Source organism: Heptranchias perlo, chromosome 4 (assembly GCF_035084215.1).
Source record: "Heptranchias perlo isolate sHepPer1 chromosome 4, sHepPer1.hap1, whole genome shotgun sequence".
In the NCBI taxonomy this organism is placed as follows: Eukaryota; Metazoa; Chordata; class Chondrichthyes; order Hexanchiformes; family Hexanchidae; genus Heptranchias; species Heptranchias perlo.
In genome coordinates this window covers 49,093,678-49,109,046 of record NC_090328.1, presented here as the reverse complement: position 1 = coordinate 49,109,046, position 15,369 = coordinate 49,093,678, and positions in this window count along the sequence as shown.

Here is a 15,369-nt window from a genome sequence, read left to right as displayed (position 1 = left end):
TGCATATGATACAAAAATTGGCTGTGTGGTTGATAGTGAGGAGGAAAGCTGTAGACTGCAGGAAGCAATCAATGGACTGGTCAGGCGGGCAGAAAAGTGGCAAATGGAATTCAATCCGGAGTAGTGTGAGGTAATGCATTTGGGGAGGGCAAACAAGGCAAGGGAATACACAATAAATGGGATGATACTGAGAGGTATAGAGGAAGTGAGGGACCTTGGAGTGCATGTCCACAGATCCCTGAAGGTAGCAGGACAGGTAGATAAGGTGGTTAAGAAGGCAGACAGAATACTTTTCTTTATTAGCCACGGCATAGAATATAAGAGCAAGGAGGTTATACTCGAACTGTATAAAACATTAGTTAGGCCACAGCTTGAGTACTGCGTACAGTCCTGGTCACCACATTACAGGAAGGATGCAATTGCACTAGAGAGGGTACAGAGGAGATTTATGAGGATTTTGCCAGGACTGGAGAATTTTAGCTATGAGGAAAGATTGGATAGGCTGGGGTTTTTTTTGAACAGAGGAGACTGAGGGGTGATTTAATTGAGGTGTACAAAATTATAAAGGGCTTAGATAAAGTGAATAGGAAAGACCTATTTCCCTTAGCAGAAAGGTCAATAACCAGAGGGCATAGATTTAAAATGGTTGGTAGACGGATTAGAGGGGAGCTGAGGAAAAGATTTTTCACCCAGAGGGTGGTGGGGGTCTGGAACTCATTACCTGAAAGGATGGTAGGAGCAGAAGCCCTCAACTCATTTAGAAAGTACATGGATATGCACTTGAAGTACCATAACCTACAAGGTTATGGACCAAGTCCTGGAAAGTGGGATTAGGGTGGGTGGCTCATTTTCGACCGGCGTGGACACGATGGGCCGAATGGCCTCCTTCTGTGCTGTAAATTTTCCATGATTCTAAGATTCTATATCATTCATACCATAGAGCTGTTAGAATGGTTTACTGTTTACATGCCCCATGTATTTTGATGTGACAGATGTGTCACAATATTACAAAGGCTGGTAGCTTTTAATAGCATGTTTATTGTATTTGAAACAATCCACTGCTTTTTATTCGTAACCTAATTTTTTTTGTCAGAATGTGGTGCTGTTATTCTTTTTGTTCCTTCTATTCTCAATTAGTTGACTGTTTGGCCATGACTTGCACTCCAGCCTAATGAAATGGCAAATTAATTTTACATTCAATGATCAGCAACCACAAAAGCTGAGTGACTTGTTTAAGGGCGAGACTGAAAGAATAACAAACAATCTATATTTTTCAGGAATAAGCACCTCGATTTTAACTGGGGGTGAGCGGTGAGTGTGGGGCCAGTGGGGCGAGCTTCATTTAAATTTAACAGGCCCAACTCCCGCTCAAACCCAGCATCAACGATGTCAGGCCGATGAGCAGGAGAAGGGTCAGCATGGCAGGAGGCCACGGGAACAGTCCCCAGCAGTCAGGTAAGGTGGGCACTCCTTCTCCTCCTGGCTCACAAAGAAACCTGTTTAAAGAAAAAATCACTTACGTTTTTGTCTTTCTTCTGGGCCTACTACCCCTTCACACCCGGTTGCCCTGGTAAGGCCAGCACGGGCGCCAAACAGGGTTGTCCAGAGCTAAAATATAGTTGGGGTCGGAATGACATCATCAGAACTTGACTTTTGAATATCAATGAGGTCCTCATCTGCCTGGTATGAGGCCCTCGCTGGCTGACCAGAACGCGCCTGTTAAAATGGTGTGAGGCCGGTGAGGATTGTGTGAGCAGATCACTGCAAGCATCTTTGCCCCCCGCACATCCTATTCTTGTTGGGTGTTGGGGGGGGGCTAAAACTGGGGCTAAAGATTTTCATTGACTTCTTCAGTATCTTCTAAAAGGTTAGTTGACATGAAGCACATTTGCACTAGCTTTATATGCTTTTCTAAATGCTAATAAATATACAGGGTGAATTTTGCAAAACAACAGATTAATAATTAAATTAAATGGAAGGAAATTTGGATGGGCATGAGATTCTCGCCACCTGATTTTCCTCTCTGTACTGCACCAAGGTGATGATTTATGCCCAGGAGCTACAAACAAGAATCTACCCTTTGGTGAGGAGATTCATTGGCCTAGGAATTCTTTTGCCATCCACTATATTAGTGACATCCTCAAAAAATTCAACCAAATTTGTCAGACGTGGTCTATCCTTCACAAATCCATGCTGACTCTCTTTAATCCATTCTTATTTCTTTACATTGTAAAGCCTCAGGGAGTCAGGCCCCGATATTTACGGGGAGGTAGGGATGGAGTGGGGAGGGGGGATGGGCGTGTCAGCAACCGGCGAAGGCTGGCTTGCTGCCGGGCGGGAAAGCCTGCGGTAGAAAGCAGCAGCCAGGGACAGCTGGGGACGGTCCCCGGCAATTGAGAAGCTTGGGGGTTGGTAGTGGGGGGGCTCGGAGCGCAGCAACGAGAAGGGAGGGAGGGAGGGATTGCGGCAGAAAGCTTGCTTAGGGGGTTGGGGAGAAACACTCCTGCTCCTCCTGGCCCACAAGCAGTGCTAGAAAAGTACTTTCCTGCTGGATCTGGCATCTCTCACCTCCCTTCAGCTGCTGGTTTTCCCAAGCCCTGGGAAACTCGGCCCACAGTCGTTAAATTCAAATGGCTCCCAAAATCTGAGGAACGGAGCCTCATTTAAATCCTGAGTGGGTTACTCGCACGCCCCCAAACCCGCCGTGGTAAAACTGGAAGTAGGTGCCTTCATGGCGGGTTGGGGTCGGGTTTCACATTTTTACCAATTTAACCCCCCCCCCACCGACCCTCACCCGCCTGTAGTGAGGGGGTTAAAATCTCCCCCCCCCCTCAGTTTCTATTTGTGCACTTATATTTCTTATGGCACTGGTTTGGCTTTGAATTTCATAGGCCTGGTGGTTGGGAAAGAGCTCGTCCTCCATTGATTGATAAATTGTAAATGCAAAAGAGAAGAAGCAGCTCTTTCCAAATCATTAGATCTTTAAAATTCAAACAGGCCAATCCAGTGGTCTAAGAAATATAAACGCGCAAGTAGAAACTGAGTCATTGGGGCTTTATGGATTTGGGAATCCCTTGCTCTTTATCTATCATAGAAAATTGTCCTGACAATTAAAGAACCAACTGGCCTTTTTCCTCATTACATCCACTTACTGCATAGAATTGAAGATTAGGTGGAGTAATGTGCATAGAATCTGTCAGGTAACAGTTAATATCAAGCAGCACATTGTCCTCTTGAAATCATTTCTTTCATGCAGTCGTCTGTCAGAAGAGTCTGGGACGTGGAAAACATCATTTTACTTTGCTCCAGGTCATTTTGTGTTACATCCCCGTGTCCTAAAACCCTCAGAACCTTACTGAGGTCTAATGATGCTTTATTTTAGTTTTCCATTTTAAGTGGAATAAATCAAGTAAGGAACGTTTAGTTCTTAAAAGGACAAATCGATCTATGTCAGGGCACAGCTGCAACCACGAGACAATCAACAGAAGCAGAATTCTCTCTTTGAAAACATTAAGGTTATGATGGCCTTTTAATGTTAACAATGTTAATGTTCAAGTGTACTGTTAGACTGTAGTACAATGTTTGATTGCCTTTATTAATGTAAAGATTAACATGATTGCCTCTTTAACGTTGACATAATTGCCTTAATTTTTGATTGCCTTTCAATATCGTATATAACATTATTGCCTTTTAAGTGATACAAAGTACAATAATATTAACGTTAACACGATTCCTTAATGTTTGCTTGCTTTTTTTGTAAAACAAAGTAATGTTAACATGGGTAATTCTTCATTTAAACATGATGACCCCGAAATCCATACTGATGGCTACACTGGGGTCTGCCCGCAGTACCCTCCAGCACTGACCCTATCATAATTTGCAGGGTTATTGGGAGGGCACCTAATTCGCATGGGGCAGGCGGCTGCAAACATCACTCTAGAGCATCTCTTGAGTCTACCTGCTCCATGCAGCTGGAAAACCTGGCAGCTGGCCAACTCTTAGGGGAAATTGAGCAGACCCCATACAGTTTTGCATCAGCCTCCTGTTGGGGCTTTATTCAAGTGTCTAGGCTGCTTCGCTGGCCTGGACCCCACAGCCCCTCCACGCCTCCACCCCTCCCTGCCCTAGTGGGGCTCACTGTCACCCATGAGGCCAGTACACCTCATCTCACTCAGTGTTGTGGTCTCCAGTACTACACTAGATCCCAAATGAGGTAGGGAAGCAAGAACTCCCAGTATAGGGAGTCCTTGCACCTAGCTCCACTCCCCAAAGTCACTTGCCTTGTATAGGGTCGATGGAGATTCTGCTCTTTACAAGGCATGACAGAAAATCTCAGAAACAGTAGAGACCTGGTGCACCCAGGTTGGTTAGTTCCACTGGCCTCCCACCTACAACGGAAGACTGGCTGATCCCCATAGTGTTTCAGCACCAACTGTCCTTTCAGACATTTCATCTTTATACAGTGTCCACCTGTTTCTTACAGCCAATTGGACCAGCTCCATGTGTCACTGTTAAGAGCTTTTGTGCAGGTAAACTAGTGTTGCTTTAGTGCACTCTCTAGGCAAATCAGATTCTTTGATTGAACTTATCAAAATATAGAATACATATCAATATTCTGAAGTAAATATTTTTGCCCTTTACCAATATAGCAGGGGGCGCACTTCCAACTCGTAATGAGCATGCACTTCCTGTCCGCCATATTGGAGGCCGTTTAGCACTCGAAAAATGGGCGCTGTATGGCTGAATTTCTAGGCCTTTAAGTTTAATTAGGAAATATTAGATGGAAGCTTTTTGCACGACAATTTGTTCCTCTCTAGTGCTGTGTTCCTTTTAATGCCGTACTATTTTTAACATTTATCATGCAAAAATGATCTAATTATCATGCACTGAATTCATTGACACTGGAAATTTAAACAGTGAAACACATCATCAAAAATTGATAAAATTTACAGCTATTTTTATATGCAGCATATGACTAGTTATATGGCAATAAGATAATTCATCCAACGATCAAAAATAAACCACATTATATACGTGAAGTGCCAGGGATTTTTGAATAATACTAGGTACAGCTTGATGTTATGCATAAAGAGTTCCAGGCACGACACAGTTTTAGCCAAATCAATTATATCTGGATGTTTGTTAGTCTGTTGATTTTAGAAATTATCTCAAGTGAAGTGGCACAATCAATGTCCCAGTGTTTTTTTTCTACTTTTTGTTGATGCTAAATCCAAAACTTGACATATTGTGGGGCAGGATGATCCAAAGCTAAACAGACAATTGCAATTCCTAAATGATGCAACTAAAGCATAATCTAGGGGAAAACTGTCTCAGTAGCAATCCAGTTAAAATGCTTGCTTCACACCTCCACTCACCAGGTTTGACTTCCAGGAGTGGCTGGAAATGTCATGCCATCTGTCTCACAAAGCAATAAATGGGCCTCCTGCTGGCTGAACATGGAGCTGTTTTGCCACTGGATGTGCCAAGGACAATTTACACCACAGGCTGCTTTTACTATCCATATGTACTTTTTAACCTCCCAGCCGAATAATGGTGTAAGAGCTGCTATTAATGCACGATTAATGTGATGAGAATGAAAGAAAGCCTAAGGAAAACAACGGTGAAAATGAAAATAAAATCAAGAGGATAACTGGACCCCTACTGAAATATAGTTAAAGTAAATCCTTAGCCACTTTTTAAAATTGTGACAACCAATAGAGACTAAAACCTAGATTAATACCTTAGGGCCAACTTTCACCCATAACGTCCCATAAACTGATGCAGTTGGGGTGTTAAGGAACCAAAAAAGGGACATAAGTGTGTTACGTTTGGTTACTTCCCCCTTTTGCACATGGCACGTGCTTCCAGTAGGCCGGAAGCGCAGATGTAGGAAACTCCAGTCTGAAATTTCATTATAATATTTAAATAACATAGAAGTGATATAATAACTCCTCCTGCACCTTTTATGTCAGGTTCCTGCTACTTCCAAATCATGCCCATATAAATGGGCATCCAATTTTAAAAGGGGCCTACCACTGGGTGTCCAAAGCATCCACCTGATTCAGGTGATAGGCCCCTTTTCTCAGTGGGTAGCACTCTCACCTCTGAGTTAGAAGATCATGGGTTTGAGTCCTACTCCAGAGACTTGGGTACAAAATCTAGGTTGACACTCCAGTGCAGTACTAAGGGAATGCTGCACTGTCGGAGGTGCCATTTTTCGGATGAGGTGTTAAACCAAGGCCCTGTCTGCCCTCTCAGGAGGATGTAAAAGATCCCAAGGCACTATTTCAAAGAAGAGCAGGGGAGTTATGCCCAGTGTCCTGGCCAACATTTATCCCTCAACCAACACCGCTAAAACAAATTATCTGGTCATTATTACATTGCTGTTTGTGGGAACTTGCTGTGAGCAAATTGGCTGCTGTGTTTCCGACATTACAACAGTGACTACTCTTCAAAAAGTACTTCATCGATGGTAAAGCGCTTTGAGACATCCTGAAAGGCGCTATATAAATGCAAATCTTTCTTTTTTTAAATATGGAACTGTACAGTGCAGGCTCCGATCAGTTCCACGGGCAATGGAAGAGAAAAGGCACAGCAAAGGTAAGTCTTGAATTATTTTTGTGGACCCTGGACAAGCAGGAGTGCACCTCTGGGGCCCATAGAAATAATCTGGACCGCTGTCACCCTGGGGCCACCAACCTGATTGCAACCCCCCCCTGCTATTTACCTTCCTGGCAGCAGCTCTGGCCCGTTTTCCTGTGCTGAATCCGGTGAGCTGAGTTGGAATTGGCATCCTGCAGCTCGCCTAGCGAATGTAAATGAGGCCGGAGCTTTAAAATCACGGGGGCCACTTGGCCGCCGGAATGAGCAGCTGATAAGTGCGCTCCGCCAGTCAGACTCCTAAAAGTCAAAATCTACCCCCTAGTGTGCTCCCTACACTGAACTAAATCTGCACCTGGATCTGTGAATAATTATGTAAATAGGCTGAACCATGAAATGTAAGTATTTTTAACACATTATCGTTCTGGCGGGATTAGCACCACTTCTTAGCTATTTAGAATTTATTTATACCAGTAGATGAGAATGCCTTCCTTGTATTTTATTAATTTTTGCTACACTTCTCTTTCGGTTTGCCTTGTTGCAGTTGATGTTATAAACCGAACTGATGATGTAAGGAGCATGACTGATGAGCAGTCCACAACATCATCAGTAGATCTGACTTTTGAAAGCAAGAGTAGAATCCTGCATAAGAACATAAGAAATAGGAGCAGGAGTAGGCCAATCGGCCCTTCGAGGCTGCTCCGCCATTCAATAAGATCATGGCTGATCTGATCCTAACCTCAAATCTAAATTCATGTCCAATTTCCTGCCCGCTCCCCGTAACCCCTAATTCCCTTTACTTCTAGGAAACTGTCTATTTCTGCTTTGAATTTATTCAATGATGTAGCTTCCACAGCTTCCTGGGGCAGCAAATTCCACAGACCTACCACCCTCTGAGTGAAGAAGTTTCCCCTCATCTCAGTTTTGAAAGAGCAGCCCTTTATTCTAAGAATATGCCCCCTAGTTCTAGTTTCACCCATCCTTGGGAACATCCTCACCGCATCCACCCGATCAAGCCCCTTCGCAATCTTATATGTTTCAATAAGATCGCCTCTCATTCTTCTGAACTCCAATGAGTAGAGTCCCAATCTACTCAACCTCTCCTCATATATCCACCCCCTCATCCCCGGGATTAACTGAGTGAACCTTCTTTGTACTGCCTCGAGAGCAAGTATGTCTTTTCTTAAGTATGGAGACCAAAACTGTATGCAGTATTCCAGGTGCGGTCTCACCAATACCCTATATAACTGCAGCAATACCTCCCTGTTTTTATATTCTATCCCCCTAGCAATAAACGCCAACATTCCGTTGGCCTTCTTGATCACCTGCTGCACCTGCATACTAACTTTTTGATTTTCTTGCACGAGGACCCTCAGATCCCTTTGTACTGCAGTACTTTCCAGTCTCTTGTCATCAAGATAATAACTTGCTCTCTGGTTTTTCCTGCCAAAGTGCAGAACCTCACATTTTCCAATATTGTATTGCATCTGCCAAATCTCCGCCCACTCACCCAGCCTGTCTATATCCCCTTGCAGGTTTTTTATGTCCTCCTCACTCTCTACTTTCCCTCCCATCTTTGTATCATCTGCAAACTTTGATATGTTACACTCGGTCCCCTCCTCCAAATCGTTAATATAGATTGTAAAGAATTGGGGACCCAGCACCGACCCCTGCGGAACACCACTGGCTACTGGTTGCCAGTCCGAGAATGAACCATTTATCCCAACTCTCTGCTTCCTGTTAGATAACCAATCCTCCACCCATGCCAGAATATTACCCCCAATCCAATGATTCTTTATCTTGAGCAATAATCTTTTATGTGGCACCTTGTCGAATGCCTTCTGGAAGTCTAAATACACTACGTCCACTGGTTCCCCTTTATCCACCCTGTACATTATGACCTCAAAGAACTCAAGCAAATTTGTCAGACATGACTTCCCCTTCGTAAAGCCATGCTGACTTTGTCCTATTAAATTATGTTTATCCAAATGTTCTGCTACTGTCTCCTTAATAATAGATTCCAAAATTTTACCCACCACAGATGTTAGGCTAACTGGTCTATAATTTCCAGCCTTCTGCCTACTACCCTTTTTAAATAAGGGTGTTACATTAGCAGTTTTCCAATCTGCCGAGACCTTTGCCGAGTCCAGAGAATTTTGGAAAATTATTACCTCTACTTGTTACAAAAAGAAATAAATGTAAGTTAAAGCAATATTGCACCATTCATAACACACTGAATAAAATGGATCCTTAAAATGTCCCATGTTGTAGAAAAGATTAACATAGCTTGGCTGCCTTTGGCAATGACATAGGCTTTTCTTATTCTGGGAGGAAGTAGTGGGATATATGAAAGTAAAGAACCAATATGTTATATACTGGGCACCCTTGCAGACCTGGTTCTGACCCCAATAAGGATTAGTTAATTACACTCCCACAATAAATCTAATTGAAATGGAAGGCACAAAGCCTCATTCATTGATTATGTTGCACAAGAAACTTCACCCCCCCACCCTGTATAATATTACATACAGTCAGAAACAAAATCAAATACAAAATATCTGGCTCACTTTCAGGGAACATTTCACATTAATCCAATATTGCGACTACACTGTGGCTGAATACTAAAATAACGATTAATCATATGAAGGTTGAAGATCAGGATTTTAGGTCTGACATGTTGGCAGTATCTCAGTGTTTCAATGTCTCAATGAATTAATGTGCTAATTTGTTGTTAGTGACTGCAAGTGTATATACATCACTGTTCTTACTTTAATCAATAAAATGCAATGATTAAAAAAAGTGCAAGCTATTTTCTGCAATGTGTTACTTCGCTATCAACACAGTTCTTAAACAGCAGAGAATGTGCAGTCATTCATTATTATGCTTCATCACCTTGCAGTACATGAAAACCTACTACATGATTCCCTGTAAATATTTAATGCTGAATAATCTAAAACGGAATTAGAGACGGGTAGATGTAAAGACACAATTTTTTTTTCACTTACAATATTCATTGAACAAATAAGAAAATAATGAGTGGCATGATAGGTTGAGTATTTCCCAAAGAGAACTAATTGGATAACAATAAAGAGCCAGAGTTCTTTTTTGATATACTTCAGTGGAGCAGCCAGATAACTGACCTACAATAAATGGCCTGTTTCAAAATGGGCTTTGGGCTCTCCAGAATGGATGTGACAGTTAATTCATAGGGCAAGTGATTTCTCATGGGGTAACATCCTGTGGCAATTCTTCCACTAATTGCGTGGGGAGCGATTTGCTACCTGAGCACTGCAGTTTTGAATTAAGAGTCCTGGAGGCGAGGAAGATGCCAATTGCTGATCAGATCTGAGCAATAAAAATCACTTGCTGCAACTGATCATTTGCCTAATCAATAAGGAGCTGAATATACATTTACATCTGCCATGTATAATAATTTTATTACAAAACTGCCTCTCATCACTCTTCAGGATGTGCCACTCTGTATGGGTCAGAACCAGGTCATTCAGAATCAACTATGTCCAATGTGAGTGGAGTCATAAATAGGGGTGGTAGCTTGCCATCTGTGAAAGACATCAGTGAACCAGTTGGGTTTGTAACAACAATCCATCAGTTTGCATGGTCACTGCCAGATTTATTGAATTGAATTCAAACTCATGTTATCTGGGTTGCTCCGATTTATGACCAAGGATTTCCTTCCTTGAGGTGGAGTTCCAGCAAGGTTCGACTTCTGCCCCTGACCCCAGAAAAGCCCCAACCCTGACCCATTTCCCTCATTTGGGGTCACTCACTATGCACAGCACGCTGCTGGAGGGTTTCCCGACACCAAAAGGGAGCCCACCAGCATGAGGCAGAAAATCCTGATGGTGCTGCAGTGAGGACACGACTGCAGCACCAGAAGATGAGCAGGGACCTTGAAGGCGCAGAAACTCTTGAAGATTGGAAAGCATGCCCCAATGACGGCATCCACCAAGACTGGGGTAATCAGCAGTTAAGTGTTAAGAGTCAGGCTGGAGGGAGACGAGGCCACTATAAGGCCCTTTCCATCCACTGGAGGAACATGGAAGCCTTTACCGCCACTTCTCAGGGTCTACTGCCATCTTACAAATGGCGGCCCGGGGAAGCTGAACCAGAGATTTCCAAACACAAAAGTTAGAATAGGCCTTGAAACTGGGCTGCATAGCGCGTGTTTTTCAGGCACTAAATGGCTTACTAAGGCCCCAAAATGGCTGGCAGGAAGCGCACGCATACTTCCGACTGACGGTATTGGTAGAGGAGGTAGTGCTCACGTCAGGAGTGCACGCTGGCAGCATTTAAAGTAAAAAATTATATATGCAGATGAGGACCGTGCAGGATCTGTTTTCCATTTGGTCTGCCCCAGTACTTCACCCATCACATACTGACCTCGCGCAGCACAACATGATGCTAAGTGGCATCAAGGCTTCCTTGCCAGTGCTATTTAAAGGGTTCATTCAGTACTTACAGGTTAGATGGTGATTTCGTATTTCTGGCTACTGTTTGACTTCTAGGCATTTTCTGCTGAGTTCTAACACTCCTGAAGGTTCACTTTGTCTGCACAGAGAGAGGTTTTGCTACTTTTGCACTGCTGTTGCTCTTTGCCTCACAAATTGTCTGGCTGCAGACAGGGGTGCTCTGACAGGGCTGCCTTTGGGAATAGAGTACGATTGGGAACAGCGATGAAGACATGACAGAGCAGAAGAAGCTGCCAGAGGTAGCAGGAGGAGGTCAATCAACAGGAGGCCAGATTCACAGATGGTCTTCAGGGAGCACCTTTCCTACCTCAACTTGAAGGAGGTTCCTTTGTTTTATCAAGGAGTCTGTCACCAAGCTATGTCATCAGCTCCAGTCTCAACTCTAGCCTCAAACTACAGCATGGACAGCACTACCTGTGGGTGTCAAGGTCACAGTCGCCCTCAACTTTAATGCTGGCTGTACGCACGAATAATTATAACAATTCTAATAATGTACATTGGACCCAACAGGTAGTCCGCACACCGCTCCCTCCCCTGCAACCCCGCTCAGTTTCCATGCGTGATTGTATTTCTAGGTCCTTCAGTCCATCTAGCTCACCGACACATAGTATTCCCTTGGCACATTTCTAATAGCCCTGAATCCTATTTGTTGACAAGAACCTGTCGAGTTCCTTCTTGAAACCCATTAAGTTTTCTTGTTCCATCATCCATGCCAGTAATCTGTTCCACATAATTACCACCCTTTTAGTAAAAAAAGTTCCTCCTGCATTTCCTATTTTCTTTTGTTGTTTTTAATTTGTAAATATGTCCACTTGTGCTTAAATTATGTACGCACAGAAAAGTTCACTTGGATCCAATTTGTCCAAACATTTCACAATTTTAAACATTTCTATCATATCCCCTCTCGGTGCTCTCTTCTCAAGAGAGAAAAAACCCACGTTAGTCAATCTTTCCTCATATATCATTCCCTTAAATTTTGAGATTAATTGTGTTGCCCTTCTCTGTACCCCTCCAATAACTGAATAAAGCTACCTATGTTCCAATATAATAAACCCAGAATTACAGGAAGCTCCCCCCAAGCAGAGAAGAGAGCATTGCAGGAGCCAGCACTTAGTGGGGAGAGAGTGGGGGAGCACACTGGGAACTGGTCCTCAGTAATCTGATGACATGGGAACAGCAGCAGGGGCTGAGACTGTAGAGAAGGGGTTAAGAACATAAGAACATAAGAAATAGGATCAGGAGAAGGCCATACGGCCCCTAGAGCCTGCTCCGCCATTCAATAAGATCATGACTGATCTTCGACCTCAAATCCACTTTCCTGCCCGATCCCCATATCCCTTGATTCCCCTAGAGTCCAAAAATCTATCGATCGCAGCCTTGAATATATTCAATGACTCAGCATCCACAGCCCCCTGGGGTAGAGAATTCCAAAGATTCACAACTTGAAGCGAAGTTGGGTTGAAGTGGAGCCAGAGAATCGGCCGAAAGTATGAAAGTGTAATAATGCATTTCTTTTCTTGAGCATGAACTTTTAAGCTGGCAGCTCTTTCAGAAGAAAGATCCATCCGGTGTATGTGCATTCTTTGCAGTTCTGGTTGTTGCTCCCTTTGACTGATGTGCCTTACAGTAACATTAAAATATTCAAAGCAGCCAATTTGGTTGCATTATAATCTTTGACAAACTGTTTGATTAGCTTATAATTTTTCATGCCAGTTGCACAGTACAGATGGACATAAACTGTATGTCCATAAAACCAGAATATTGATTGGCTTTCTACTTCTTCTTTGATTGTGAACTATCTAAATTCTCTTTTAAAATATGGCATTGATCTGGATTCTGATATGAACAATGACATTATATACTAAGTGACTAATTATCCAGGATAGATGGACAATGGCCACATAAGTGACATTTAATTCATCCATCAAAGAGCTCTAGAAGTAGCTTGCAAGTAAGACTGCATATTTTTTTGGACGAAGAAAGGATCATAACATATGTTTAATCTCTATGGTGAGAAAGTGCATTCAAATAATTCATCATATCTGACTTTGAAAAGAGACTACTGTACCTTGTTTCCTGAAGACTGAGAATAGCCAGGATCCCAATAAATCATTTTCATCACTTTGATGTTATGCACTGTGATGGTTTTCAGATGCAATGTCATGACTAACAAAATTATATTGCAATGTTTGGCCAACACAGAAATAAAGGTTTGCCTTCATGGTCTCCAAAAGAATTGTCTGATGTACTGACAGGGCATTGGGAACCATGGGGTAGGAGGCTCAAAAAAGAGAGGTTGCCTACGTTGAGGAGAGAGACACCCAGTAAAGTACAATTCAGTGCAAGGCAGGCTTTCCCTGAAGTACTCATTGCAAATAGGCATTGAATATCTGGAGTCCTGCCCATTTGCTCCTGTGATATTGGGCCCGATGTTAGCAGGGCTGCGGGTTCTCGGCGGGGGGGCTATCGGGCGCGTGGGTAACGCGCCCGGTGAAATTAGTCAGCTTCCTGCGCGATCGTAGCAGACAATCCACTAATTGGATCCACTTACCTTGTCCTCCGGGTTCCCCACTGCTGATCTGCACGTCGGGCGGGCTGCGCATGCACAGTAAGATCTGTCAGCTGGAGGCGCTCTATCTAAAGGGGCAGTCCTCCACTGACAGATGCTGCAACAAATAGCAAAAATTACAGCTTGGAGCAGCCCAGGGGGAAGGCTGCTCCCAGTGTAATGATGCCTCACTCCAGGTATCAATACATGGGGTGAGGAGGAGGGGGAGGACAGAGATCTTCCTCCCGGCGGGTGGGAGGAAGCGGCCTGCCTCTGCCACCAGGAAGGCCTGGCTCGAGGTGGCAGAGGAGGTCACCAGCGCAACCAACATATCGCCCACCTGCATACAGTGCAGGAGGCGCTCCAATGACCTCAGTAGGTCAGCCAAAGTGAGTACACGTAGTCTTTCCCCTACACTCCGTCTGCCACATCACTGCCCCCACCCCACATCTCCTTCAGCACTGCCAACACTACTCTGTCACATCACCCCTCATACCCACTCAAACCTCATCCTCATCTTACCTGCACTTACTCACCTCGCCAGTACTCACCCCGTCACTACCACTCAACCCAATCCTCATACAATCTCATGGCTCTATCTCATACTCACCCTCTCGTGCATCTCTTTCACAGTCAGCCTCACTCAACCTGCCACTACCTGTGCTGCAGCCACAGGGCATGCATCACATATGTGCAGTAGGCAGTGTAAGGCAAACGTGTCGTGAGCATGAAGGGGATGCACAAGGGTGTTTGAGGGTTTGTCATGGTTGTTACTTATATTGAATTTCTGACCAACTCACATCACATATTATATTGGCACCACTACTGCCACGTCTTTGCGAATCTTGTCTGGTTTGTGCAATAATGCCCTTTCCTGAGGATCACTATGAGGACCCACAACTGCTGCCACCCATTGTGTCACTGCAGAGTGGGTGCAGGTGTATTTGCAGGGCTCTTTTGTGCAGACGACTGAGAGACAAAGGCAATGTCCCCGGTTGCACCCTGGAAGGATGCGGAGGAGAAGTTGTTGAGGGCAGTGGTGACTTTGACAGCGACAGGTAAGAAGATGGTGCTCGGGCCAGCCAGGAGCAGCTCGGCATGAAAGAGGCTGCAGATGTCCACGACTGCATGTCGAGTGACTCTGAGCCTCCTTGTGCACTGCTGCTCAGAGAGGTCCAGGAGGCTGAGCCTCGATCTGTGGACCCTGTGGCGAGGGTAGTGCCCTCTGCGACGCATCTCTATCTGCGGTAGCCCTCCCTCCTGCTGTACAGGTGGATGTGTCACAGCACTCTGTTGTGGAGCTCCACGTGTCAGAGGTGGACGACGTGGATGGCGAGGCTGGTGAGGCTGGTGATGCTGTTCGCCCTCCGAGGAGGTCATGACTGCAGCTACGGCGGCCCCCATCCGCAAGATGTACATCAGAGGGGGTCCGCAAGGTAGGTACATGTCTCCGGACCCCAGGGTAAGTGTGCAAGTTGGTGAATTTTATTGTTAGGAGGAGGGTGGTGGAGGCCAAACTTTGTCCCAAGTGACTGAGTGGCCTCCTGCAATGGGTGAGGGTCTCCCCCCCCAACCTGTCAAATGGACCTTTGCAGCTGCCACAGGCTGACAGCTGCAACACGTCCATTTGACCTGGGAGTGTTTCCCCCAGTGTGGGAAACAGTCCCAGTTTGTTCTAAAATCCCACATAGTCCCTTAATCAGGTCAGTTAATGACCTGAAATACCTAAAT